Below are 12,659 nucleotides of genomic sequence, written 5' to 3'. Positions count from 1 at the left end.
TCTCTACATCGGGGTCCCTGCTCAGCCTGGCACTGTATCTATTCAGTGGTCCTTCTGTGTGTGCAGGACCTGAGGCCACTCAGAACATGGGACATGCGTGTCCCCACTGTGGTGAAAAGCACAATCCATGGAAGACAGACCTGGTGCCACTATCTGCTTACTTGATGTCTGTGTAGAAGTCACCTTCCTTCTCTGCACTTCCCTCAGCCTTCACGCCTGTAAACAGGAATAGATAAGCCTACTTTGTGGGGTGATGTGAGGATTGAAGGGAAGAAAGTATACAGAGCACTTAGCTGGCTCCTTACCACAAGTGTATTCCCCTCTCCTTTCCCCCTTACCTTCAGACCCCAAGGGCAGAGGGGCTAGACAGGCTCCTTGGGGATGTCCAAGAACTCAGGCCACAGAGAATTCTTCCTCTCTCAGAAGAGCAACAGGGCACAGGCCTCGCTGCTCCCCGGCACTAACACTGCACCTTGGTCCCACATTCTAGATCCTGCCTTGTTCAGATTGAGAGGAAGCATGCTGGGAACCCCAGCTACAGCCTCAGCCCTCTTAAAATTCTTACGGCAACTGTCACTTTACCCAGAGCTTTCTCCCCTAACCAAGATCACAGCCATGTCCCCTACTGGCAAAACCCAAGCTGTCCGCACACGCTAGGATCCGAGCCATCTGAACCATTCAACAACATGACTGCATCATGCTTCACCTACTACACAGCCCCAGCCCTCAGTCTGCATGGCCTCTGCGTGAGCTGGTGCCTGGGTCGCAATCCAGGGGAATGGAGTAAGAGGGTAAGACCCAGCTCACCATGAACTAGCCATAGAACCTTGGGCAAGTTAATTCACCCCTCTGTGCTTCAGTCTGCTCCTTTTTTTTTTTGAAATTGACGGGGTTGTTGGGAGGATTAAATGAGTTCATTCCCATCAAAGGCTGAGAACTGCGCCTGGCACAAAGCATTCGATTGGGCTGTGAAGACCATCCCCTGCTCTGTTCTTCAAGCTTTAGCTCACCTCTGCTGCATGCTTTTCCTGACTCCAACCCCTCCCTGGCTTAGAGACCCTTCTTTCTCCCTGCTCCCCAACCCCATACACATCACACTGCTTTACCTACCAACCAGCTCACAGGCAACATGGTCCTGGGACCACCTGCATCATATATGCTTATTAACAATGCTGGCTCCAGGGCCCCTGAGGTTGACTGGGTGGCCCAGGAGTCTGCGTTGCTAATGGGCTCCTCAAGTGGTTTTCAGAGGCACCCAAGTTTGAGAACCACTGCTCTGGGCTGTCTTATCACCATGGTACAGGCAGTGCCTGGCCTAGGTGCTCAATAACAAGGAGGTGAGATTGGGGGGGATGGGGCTGTACCAGGGCCACGGCCAGAGGATCTCTCCATGCCACGCTCAGTAGGTAAAGGCGACCCACCTGGGCTTGGCTCCGACAGCAGAGTTAACCCATCACCAAACACACCAGCCCCCCAGTCTGGTTCCTCAGGCCTTTCCCGAGCCCTGGCTCTATACCTGGCCTCTGCTGAATACACAGTGATGACTGAGAGGCTGCCCACTTCTGCCGAGGGCTGAAAAGCTGTCGGGGCTTCCTGAACACAGCCAACAACCCAAAAAACCATGATGGAAGGAAAAGAAAGACCAAGCAGAGATATCACCCTTGTTTGGAATTTGCTCTAGAAGGAAAAATATGCACCAGTCACACCCTGACTAAAAGGAGGTGGTTGGGCAGAGGGCAGAAGTCCCAGAATGTCTTGGGGGAGCCCCTCCTATAGAGAAGCCACAGGGCACACAGAAGGCCTGTGGCAGGGGCTGGCTGAGAGAGTCCGTTCCCAGGGCCTGAAGAGGCCAGGCCTGCTCCGAGTTAGGGGCCAAACTTCCCTGGCAGAGAGCTGGGTCAGGCTGGGCAGAGGGATGCTGGTGCTCCCAGTTTAGGGGAGCAGTCTCCCCAGGATCCTGCCCCTCTATCCAGCCACCTACCCAGTCTGCCCCAGGCCAGGCCGCTTTGGAGGTGGGGGCTAGAGGGCTCGGCTGGCTTGAAGCCTCCGCTGCAGTGGAAAGCCTACTCAGCCTTGCAGGCCGTTCCAGGCCTGGGATGAACAAAGCCAGGAGACCTGAATCTCATCCATCAGAGCCCAAGTTTACGATAACCAATCTCTCTGCCAGAAATTCTTTTGTTAAGAACACCTTGGCTCTTAAACACTCACTCCCACTCCTTCAGCACCCCCACCCCACCACGTCCTGAAAGCTCTCCAGCCCTGCTTGGCCTGACACTGATGGCCAGTGTTCCTTGAGGTTGGCTTGGCCCCCAAAACTCATCAGTGGGTGGAGGTCTGAGTGCCCCTTGGCCCAACTGGACTGGAGCCCGAATGCATCTGTCCACACAAATACACATGCTCACCAACGAGGTCAGAGGCAGCGCCTTACGCTGGCCCACATTTCCAGACTGTACAGGAGCTGAAGCCAGGGGTGAGCACTGGCGTTATAGCTGCAGCTTTTATTTCCTTAAAGGTGACTCTACTGGGACAGGAAAACATGACAACCAGATAGCAGGGCTAACATATGGTGAAGGAAAAAGTGTTTACAGATGCACTTGTCCTTCTCACAAGGAGAGAGCAAACTGTGGGCCCACGGGCCAAACCCAGTCTAGCACTTGTTTTTATAAAGTTTTTTGAAAACACAAGTATAGTATTCACGTATTATCTATGGCTTTCATGCCACAACCGCAGAGCAGAAGAGTTGCAACAGAGACTCTCAAAGCCTAAAATATTTACTGGTCCTTCACGGATGTTTGCTGACCCCTGCTTCTGACCAGTTCAATATTCACTCAGCACCTAGTATGCGGTGGGCACCGAGGATAAAACAGCGAGCAAGGCTCCACTGAGCCTTCACGGAGTTCAAGGCCTGGTAAGGGAAGGACTCACCAGGCATTGAGGGCCATCGGGGCCTGCCGTTTGGTCATCTGGCCAGCTGGCCCCTCACTCAGCCTACAGGCTCTTCCTGTCACCGAAGAAGAAAAGTCCTGGAAAGGCTGCGACTCTGCCTTGGGGCACAGAGTTGCTGTCATATTCATTACGCTGATGTTCCTATGACAGGGCTACAATGTCTTACCCCAAACCTTCAGGACATACATGTTTCAGAATTTTTCAGGCTTTAAAAAAGTAACATGGTATAATACATATTACGCAAGAGCCCAGCAGGGCACCACCCTTAATCAAACATATCAATGTCTCTGCAATGAAACCCATGAATATTCATACTCCTCAAGATAAATACAGACTATGTACGTCTTAAGTCGGTTTGGGTCGAGTTTTCCCACAAAATTAATTACAAAAACTTTTGATCGTCAGAGTTTTTTGGAGTTCACAATTTCAGATAAAGGATTATGGGCCTGCACCAACAACAATCACAAAGTGCAAAAGCTGGGTCCTGACTTCATTCCCAAGTCTTGGTTGGACATCCCCACCCCTGCAGACTGCCCCAGTGGCCACCTAGCTCAAAGAAAGCACGCACACAAGGCACACAGAAAACGCAAACTGAACTCATATCACCCGAATTTTTTCTCCAAACAGCTACTAACATTATTGCTGAAGAATGTAGCAAAGTGACTGCCCGCTCTATTGTCAGGGGCAGAGAAAAGCCAACATCAATGAATAATTTTTCGAACTCTGTTTACTTGGGACAAGGACAATAAAACTGTTTTCTGGTCACTGTTGCTGCCTGATGGGCAGGCACTTAGGTGTTTTGGGGGAGCAGGTGAGTGGTAGTAGCTAAAACTGAAAACTCATGATTTTTTCCCCTTGCGTACCTTCCTCAAAGCCTCCCTGTGGCCCAGGTTTCATTTGGAAATTTAAAATAAGTTATCTCATCGCAAATTCCTAAACAGCTAATTAGAAAAATGTACTAATTGGGTAATCTGATTTCGGATGTTCTAATTATACTCCTTTGGGCGGAAAAACAAAAAAACAGATATTACTTCTATGTAATTTAATAGCACTTCTTCAAAAAAGTGTAAAATATCCAGAAAGCCTAAAGTATAAAATTTAAAAAAAATCACCTCAAACCTTAAGATAGTGTTACTGAAAGAATATCTTAACACACACTCTCTGTAAACAGATGCACCACTTCCTATAAAATGCAGTTCTTCTGCATTAAAGGATGATATATCTGAAAAAGATATTTTGGCAATAACATACCGGACGTCCTGGAATCAATTGGATCCCCCCACCCCAACCTCCTTTTAATGCAACACAGTATTAACTTTCTGAAATATCATATCCTCTTTCTTAACAGAGCACTCCTATGAATGACTCCGAGAAATTTCCTCAGCGCCTGAGATTTCTAAATCTCAAATTGGGAAAGAGGTTCTGGACTCCGCTGGTGATCCCTACTTAACCCTGGCACTGAGCAGATTTTGAGGAAGGATTTTACTGTGTGATTGGGGCATGTTTTTAGCCTGCCTGACACAACACTCAGGGTAAGAAGGTAAGAGGGGATGGCTACGTGGGGAGAGGGGATGGCTACGTGGGGAGAGGGCCTGCAGGTGAGTGTGTTATAGGCAGGGCTTTCCTCCCAATGCCAAGTGCCTAGGAGGTGTGTCTAGTGAACGTGAGCAGCAGCCAGGTAAGCCCTCCCAACCACAGAAGCTGCCCATGACCTCCAGGACTATATTTAATCAGGGCTGCCTGCCCCAACAAGGAAAAGCCTGAGGGAGGCAGAGAACTGCCCCTCACAGTCCTGCCATTGTGGTAAACATGTGCTGGAACACCACGACTCCTGGTGGAAAGGACACAGGCATCCTCTCTGGCATTTACTCTGGCCCCGTGCAGGACATGTGCTACTTGTCTGACTGACAAACATCGTTTGCCGATGAGGCCGGGACTAGGCTGGGCAAGCATTGCCTGGGCCGAGGCAGGGCTGCACTGACACTGGCCAGTCAAGTTAGTTTCACTTTCTGGTTTTTCTCCCTGGGTCGTGCTTCTCACCCTGATGGAAGCATATGTCCTTTAAATGGCAAGGGAGAAATTCCTCAAAGATGGTCCTTGTTTTCTTTTTTACTGAGGACACTGTTTTCCTCTGAAGACAGGGTAACAGGCTTTGGTGAAAACTCTAACTACGTAACTTTGGTCCCCCGGGCTGCTTAGTCTAATATGATTACACATCTAAATGCAATAAACGGGGCAAAGTGGTATTATTTTTCTGGGAAAAACCAACATCATAAAAGGGTCTTTATTGAATCAAGGGCCCGTGAACTGTTCCCTTGCCTAATTATGGCTCCCAAGTGAAGGAGGCTGGGTTTCCAGGCAGGACTCTTCACAACTCCCCAGCCAAAGGGCAATGGGATATTTGTCACGGCTTGTCTAATTACAACAAAATCCACCGAAAGGACGAAAGGAAAGATGCCAGCGTAGGTTGGCATCAGCCCCTCCGCCACTCAGGCTCTGTTAAGAGAAGGTGCTGGTTTTCTAGCCTACTTCTATTTTAAGGAGCAACTCCCTGCTCCATCCCCACCTCTTACATTCAAAGTCAGGATCCCGGACCCTGCCCCCTGTCCCCTGTCAATGCTTAAGTGGTTTTCCAGTACCCTGGCACTGCCCCCCTCTATTCCCATCTATATAGAAAAGGCCCATTGTCGAAATGTGATATTTTGCCAAATGGTTTAACATTCAGCGATCTGGCCAAGGTTAGCATGCGCCCAGACCTGAGCCACAATGAACACTTGCTATCACCAGACATAGGAGGAGGGGCAGAGGGAGAGAGAAGCAGGCCAGAGGAGGGTGAACCCTCCACACTGACCAGCTGGGAGCAAGTGTTTGACTTTCGCCCAATATACAGTGGTCTGGCCAGGTAAATTGGAGACCAACATTTTGCTTATAGGCAAGTCCTATATCTTTGTTGCTTTAGAAGTTCCAAGAGCAAGGACGCATTTTCTTTAAGAAATTTTTTTTCATCTTCTTAAGCTTACAACAGCGAGCTCAGGAGAAAGAAATCCAAGAGAACGTTACTCGGACTCTCCCACTAACCTGTCCCCTGAGATGCGCTGGAGCACAGTGATTGCATGCACTCACTCCTGGAAAAGTGAACAACTTCAGCCACCCCTCACCCCCTGTCCCTCTTAGCTTGTACCAGGCATGTCTCCCTGAAGAAATAGGAACTCCCCACCTCCCCTAGCACACACAGCGAGGACTTACTTTTCTTCCAATGTCTTCTCTCCAGATACTAAGCCAGCAAGCAGGCTTGCCAGGCTCAGGTTATCCTTCCTTGACCTCACTGGGGTTTCTTCATTGGTTCCACAGGCCCTGGGATGAACTACGATGTTACTTGAGAACAGCTACCATGTATGTACTCCCCACTACCACGTGCCCAGCGTTTCACACAGGCATTCTCATGTAATTCTCATAAAGCCCTACAAAGTGGACATGTACTATCACACATGGGGAAACTGAGTCTCAGGAGGGCACATCACTGGCCCAAGGTCACCCAGCTAGTCCACGGGAGAGCCAGATTTCCAATTGCAAAGCCAATGCCCTTTCCCCAATGCCCGCTTTAAGCAAGAAAGCATTTTCTGTCTTCCACCAGTCAAAGCCAGGTGCCATCAACAGATAAGCAGCGATGCAGTTTTAATCATTTTTAGAAGGTGGGGGAGGAGGTCTACCTTACAATGGACATGGAGAGATGGAGGATTGTTTCTTAAACGTCTGCTTAGAAAGACCAGAATTTAAGCCTTAGTCACCAAGAAGGAGAAGCCAGTGTTTTCCCTTGAACCCCACACACCCCAGGGCAGAAATCCAGTGAGAGGAAGTGAGTTTCATGAGAATGAACCACAAAATCTTCATAGATTGATCCAAATTTCCCAGCTGCACATCTCTGAATCCTTCCCCCACCCCTCCCACCCCTCCAAACCACAGGCCCAGGTTCCAACCTTGTGCCCTCTTCTGCTCTTCCTGGCTCGGAATCTTAGAAGATTGTACAGGGGTGCACACTATATTCAGGCCAACCCCCCAGTTGACATAGAAGGGGGCTCTCAGGCCCAAAGTGGCAGAACTGAGATTGAAATCAGGCGATGGTTCTTTCCACATAGCGCCTCCCTCCCCAGTTCCCCTGGGCAGCTAACCCAAGGGGTCTGGCTACAGGGTGATTTCAAAATTCCCCAGACTGTGCCAGAGGAAGGTGGGAGGGAGCTGTGCAGTGGGTGAGAAGTCACCTGCTCTGTTTCTATGCCCTGCCCACTGCCCAGGGTCAGTTAGGACTACTGACGGCTCTAAAGCACTGAAAAGATGATGGTCTATGTTCACCTCCAGTTTGAAATTCAAAAATAAAAACTCTCAGCTATAAAAAAAAGTGTAAGGAAGGCCAATGAAATTGATCCCCCCCCCCATGATAATCACTCTTTAGCATTTTTTTTTTGGAATACTGAATTATTTCCTTCCCCTACCCCTCCTGGTTTTGTACTCTGCTTGACTGGTCCCACTAGAGTGTGTTTAGCTTGCCCACTCGGTCAATGAGCAGGCAAGCCAAGAGCAGTTGTGGCAATTCACCTTTCCTGGGGACCTTTCATGAAATGTGCTCAGTGTTAGAATCGGAGTCTTTGGGCCTTTCAGGCTGACTGCACTACAGAGCAGATGTATGAGGTGGCCACATCTGCACACCCAGGGTTCCTTTAAGGACTCTGCTGACTAATCCAGGCCCATCCACCTCCTGTTCACAGCTCACGTTTATTGGCTCCCAACGTGGTAGCCAGTTGTACCCAGAGGGCTGGGCATCTGCCTCCCGCGGCACCAAAGGCAGCTGTGAGGTCCTGAGGGAACCTCTCCCCGCCGCCCCTCCCAGTCTCGGCCTCAGCCACCACAAGAGGATTCACAATACTCCTCGTCTGCTTTCAGAGCTGGGGTATAAATCAGAGTGAGCAGTGAGGGGCCATGCCCATCTTACCCAAGGTTGGAACCTCAGCCTGGCTCAGTCTCTGGCACATGGTTGGTGAGCAATAAAAACTGGAGAACTGAGATTCAGACAAGGGAAGGGATTCCCAGACATTATCCCAGCCTTATGATTACTACAAAGCTGCTGTTGCCAGTGGGTTAGGTAACTTGCCCAAGGCCACAAGCTAGCAAGCAACAGAGACCCACAAGCCGGAGATCTCAATCACTCTGCACCCTTTTCAACCAGCACATATACACAGGCAGATTCAAAATAAGAGCTGAAGAGATGAGGACTACCAGTCAAAGGTCTACTGTTGTGTGCCAGGCGCTGTGCCTACATTTTTCATATAAGCCTCACCACAGACTTACAAGGTAGGTATCATAACACTCGTTCACAAGGGAAGAAATGGGCACAGAGAAGTTACTTGTCAAAGGCCACCCAGCTGGCAAGTGGCAGTTAGGACTCCAACTCCAGCACATCTGGATCCAAAGTCTGCCTTCATGGCCCTTACCCTAAACTGCTTCGAGAGAAACGCTTCATGGAACCCAGACTGATCCCTTACTTCTGAGACAGCTCTTTCACGGACTTGTCACAAATCAAGAGCGTGTTCTTTTGTGTGTAAGTACTGAGACAGGCCAAATATTTACCATCCCGCACAGAGAGTAGCAAACTGGCCTGGCAGCGGAATCAACTCCATGCAGGAGGGCCAAGCTGTTGCTACACCGAGTAGGGGACAAATTCCCGACCATCTCGGAGAGTTCAGACAGCTCAGCTTTGGGCAAAGAGGCATTGAAGGAGACCTAGAGAAGCAGCTCAGAGCTTCCTCCTCCCCTCTGCCCCCACCACACCCAGGAAAGGCCACCAGCGAAATCTGGAAGGATTTCTAAGTATCAGAAATTCTGGAGTAGCTAAGACTTAGAGGTAGAGAGGATTGGCTTCTTTCAACACCTCCTTTGTCAACCCATTCCTGCTGGACAAAAATTGATCTCTAATCTTTCATAGGTTGGGATTTTATTTTTCTTTAAAAAAAAAAAAAAAACAACAAAAAACTGTGAGGGCAAGGTTAATTATTCACCAGGTTGCAATTTACTTAAGAGTTGACGGAATGCAAGTAGGCAGGACTAGGAGTCCAGCTGGATTTCGGGAGTCTTCTGTGGGTCTCCCTGGGGGTCTGGCTAAAATCCTTCCCTCCCACCAGCTTTCCACCTTGCATTTATTTAGCTGCTTCTTGAAGCGGGCTCCAGGGCAAACAAGTCTGACTTCACAGCTTAGATACCCAGCTTAGAGGAATGGATTGAGGTGGGAGTGAGGGGAAAGAAGGAGGCATCTGCTCCAGGAAACTACGAGAAATCAAAAGGTACAGCAAAATCAAAAAGCTCTCAAAACACAACTCCTAAACACAACAGCTTAAATCAAAGCACAAACGCCTAGATCAAAGCACAAATCGGCTACCGAAGGACAGACCAGCCAAATGGGTAGCTGATTCAATCACATTCTGCAAAGGAAAAATCCCAAGAAGGAAAATCCTAATTGCTCACTTCCCCCAAATAAATGAAGTGCCAAGGCCATTTCCTAAAAATCTCTCAAACTCTGATCAGCCCTAGAGGACAGGGCACAGCCTGAAGGAAAATCGCCTCCCACCTGGAGCAGGCCAGGGGAGACGAGAGGCACTGCCAGGCTCCTTATGCCTTATTTCCAGAGATTTATGTCACTTGTCCCCATGCCCGTCCCCTCCAGGGTAGGTACAAAGCAGCCAACTCTGCTTGCTTTTCTGCATCTCATTGCTCCAGCCCAGTACTACGAGTGTTTTATGACCCCACGATATTCTGGAGATTTCCACTTCATTTACTTTAAGATACTGATCCCCGGGGCCGGGAGAGGCATGGGTTCAAAGGGAGAACTTTCTCTTCCCAACCTGACTCAGTACTCCGAAGAGAACATTTTCCTTAATTAGGGCAAAGCCTCCAGTTTGAAGCTCCTGTCAGTCCACACCCAGACAATTTTGCCTCAAAATTGAGAATTTGTCAAGTCGCATGTACATTTAGATACGTGGTCGAAAAAAAGTCTTTTCTCCCGTAATTCTGGCATTTGCACGTTCCACTGACTAGAGCCTACAGGACAAAGCTCACACTGAAAAAATGTAGGCCAACGGCAGTGGAGGGCTATGCCCTCTCCTGGGCTCACAGGCCCAACTCTGCTTCGGTGACCCCACAGCCCATGGAGCTCCTCTCCACACCCTTCCTTGTAGGCCACCCAAACAGCAGTGTCAAAGGATTCCTGCAAGATGTCCTCTACACTAGCTCACAGAACTCAGGGAAGCCTGTGGAAAAACCTTCCAGAATGGGTCTTTGCGCAACTTCGAGAGAGGTGGGCCAACCTGGCTGGGCTGGTTTTTCCCCCTCCTGCCTGTTTCTAGAAACCTCTCCCGTTTTCCGAAGTCAGGAAGAAAGGGCCCACGATGACCTATTTTACCAACTTGCCCTCACTCAGTTCAGGTCACCTCACTGAGTGTTCCCAAATGTTTTTCCAAGGCCCCCACAGCCAAAACAACCAAAACATAATACAAACAAAAAGTTCTAACACCAGGCAAAACCGAGGTTTCTGGGGTTGGTGGGGTTTTTCTTTGGCGGATGTAGAAACAAAGTTATTGGATAGAGGGTTTCAGAAAGGAATCTCGGCACAAAACTTGACGAGGACTTAACGCGAGTCAGCATTCTGTGGCATACATTAGGGAACAAAAGACCAGCCATTAGGAACACACCCACAAAGATGCATCGGTAAAGAAACGGTGGGGTGCAGGGGGCACAGGGGCTTCCCGTCTACAGAGGCTAAACCTCCGCACCAGCTCCTTAGGCGCAACTCTAGAAATCCGGCGGTCCTCCTCATACCCAAGCTCGCGGTTGCCGCCCTGAGAAGCGCAGGAGGACAGGCCCTGGTAGGCGAACGGGCTCGGCCCGCTGGGGAGAGGAGAGCCGTCTCTCTGCCCTCGCTCCTGGGCTGCCCTGGCAGGCATCCCTGCTCCACCCGCAAGACACGGACTGCACGCAATGACCGGCTCAAGTTCATGAGCGCTTTTCCCTTGCTCCCGCGAAACGCGGGGATCCCTCGAATCTCCGCACGGAGCCCTGGGTCAGCGCGCCTTGCCACCCTCTCTCAAGCGCGGACCCGAGAGATGGCAGCCCGGCCGGAGTCCCTCTCTCTGCCTGGGCGCTGAACTCGGGCGAGCGGGGAGAAAGCCGGCAGGGAGCTTGGAGGAGCCAGCGGTCCCGGCAGCCGAGGACTGGGACTTTGTAGGCCAGTTGAATCGACACCCTCATCTCGCCCGCAAAGACCCAGTCCTCAGCTCCCGCGCGTCTTGGAGTTCGGGATGCGGGCGCGCCTAGCATGGGTTCCCTCGGACTGGGTCCAGCCGCCCGCTTTCCACCGCGCGTCGCTCGGCTGAGACTCCGGGTTTCCCCTAAGCGGCGTCTCCCAAAGAAGACACCCGCCCCGCCCGACCTTGGCCCACGGGCCCCGAACCAGCTCTGGAAGGGTTACACGACGCTCGGCGTGCGGTAGCTTCCAGGCCACCACCAGCTGCCCCGGCGCAGGCCGAGGGACGGGGCTGGGGAGGTGCGGGGACCTAGCCTCCCCCACCCCCAGCTGAGCACCAGTTACACTAGAAACTTCACGACGATCCCACACCGTACCCGCGAGGCCCAGATCCGTGCTGCCTCGGTTACCTGCGCTCAGATCCGCCGGGCACAGGGCCGTGGCCGAGCCGCCTCCCACCGAAGGCCGCGCCGCCGCCAGGGGTTGGGGGGAGTCGCTGCGAGCCAGGCCCTGCGCCCCGACGTTCCGGGAGCCCTGCGCGCGCGGAGCCCGGGCCCCGCTCAACCTGCCCGGGACCTAGGGGCCACTGCCGCCCCTGCCCCAAGAAGCATAAGCCCGGCGCAGCTGGGACAAGAGCGAGGTGCCGAGACCCCTCGAAAGTTGGGGGAGTTCCGCTCGCTCGCGTGGCCCAAGCTGGTTCCACGTGCTGGTGACACATCAGGAAGGCTCCGTGCCCCACGGCTCCTGGCGGGCGGACTCGGCCAGCGCCCGCCCGCACCGCCTCCGGAGCCAAGAGGACGGCGCCCCGCCCCGGCCCGCCCTCTGCCCGCCCCTCGGTGGCGCCACCCGCTCCAGCCTGCGTCGCCCGCACCAGCCTGCGGGGCTGGCGAGAAGACACCCGGGGGGGTAGGGGTGCCTGGGGGCGGTCCAGGCTCCATCTCCCAGGCTGCCCTAGCTGCCCCGGTTATCGAGTGCGTCGCAGGCAGTCCGACTCGACAGTCTCCAGTGCCTTCCTTTCCAGTCACGCAGCCCTTCCCGCCCCTGAGCTCCAGTAATTTTCCCTTTTCCTTCCCGGACCCGTCCGAGGCGCTGCTAGCGCTTCCTCCCACGAAGGCCGGCGCGGAGAGCCCCCTGCCGGCCGCTCCGCTCCTGGGCCGTGTCCGCGAATGGGGGACGATCGCTTCTGCAGCTGGCTTCAACATCCCCATCTGGAACCCAGAATCCAGCCAGCCAGGCCCTTCTTGCGGGGCTTTGGTGGAAAACCAACGAAATAAATGTAAAACGCCAAGCCTAGTACCCATTGGCATGCTTTCTTAAGATGTTATGTTTTTGATTCCCTAGTTCAGCCGCTTGCAGACAACCTCTCTTCCTAGCGGTACTTACTGAAAACCTGAGTTCCTTTAGGGGAGGGGTCCCCAATCCCTCG

At 52.1% G+C, this 12,659-nt stretch overlaps 1 long non-coding RNA gene across 1 annotated transcript in view; it reads right to left on the bottom strand.

Annotated features, from left to right (window-relative positions):
- Nucleotides 1–12,003, bottom strand: part of LOC105291946 — a 20,014-nt gene extending 8,011 nt beyond the window's left edge. The window contains exon 1 of the long non-coding RNA XR_895869.2: nucleotides 11,644–12,003. This is a non-coding gene — a long non-coding RNA (uncharacterized LOC105291946). The remainder of the gene's footprint in view (nucleotides 1–11,643) is intronic.
- Between the last annotated feature and the right edge of the window lie 656 nt (nucleotides 12,004–12,659).

The sequence above is a fragment of the Pteropus vampyrus genome, unplaced genomic scaffold (genome assembly GCF_000151845.1).
Source record: "Pteropus vampyrus isolate Shadow unplaced genomic scaffold, Pvam_2.0 Scaffold50, whole genome shotgun sequence".
Classification (NCBI taxonomy): domain Eukaryota; kingdom Metazoa; phylum Chordata; class Mammalia; order Chiroptera; family Pteropodidae; genus Pteropus; species Pteropus vampyrus.
This window is presented reverse-complemented; position numbering and strand designations above follow the sequence as displayed.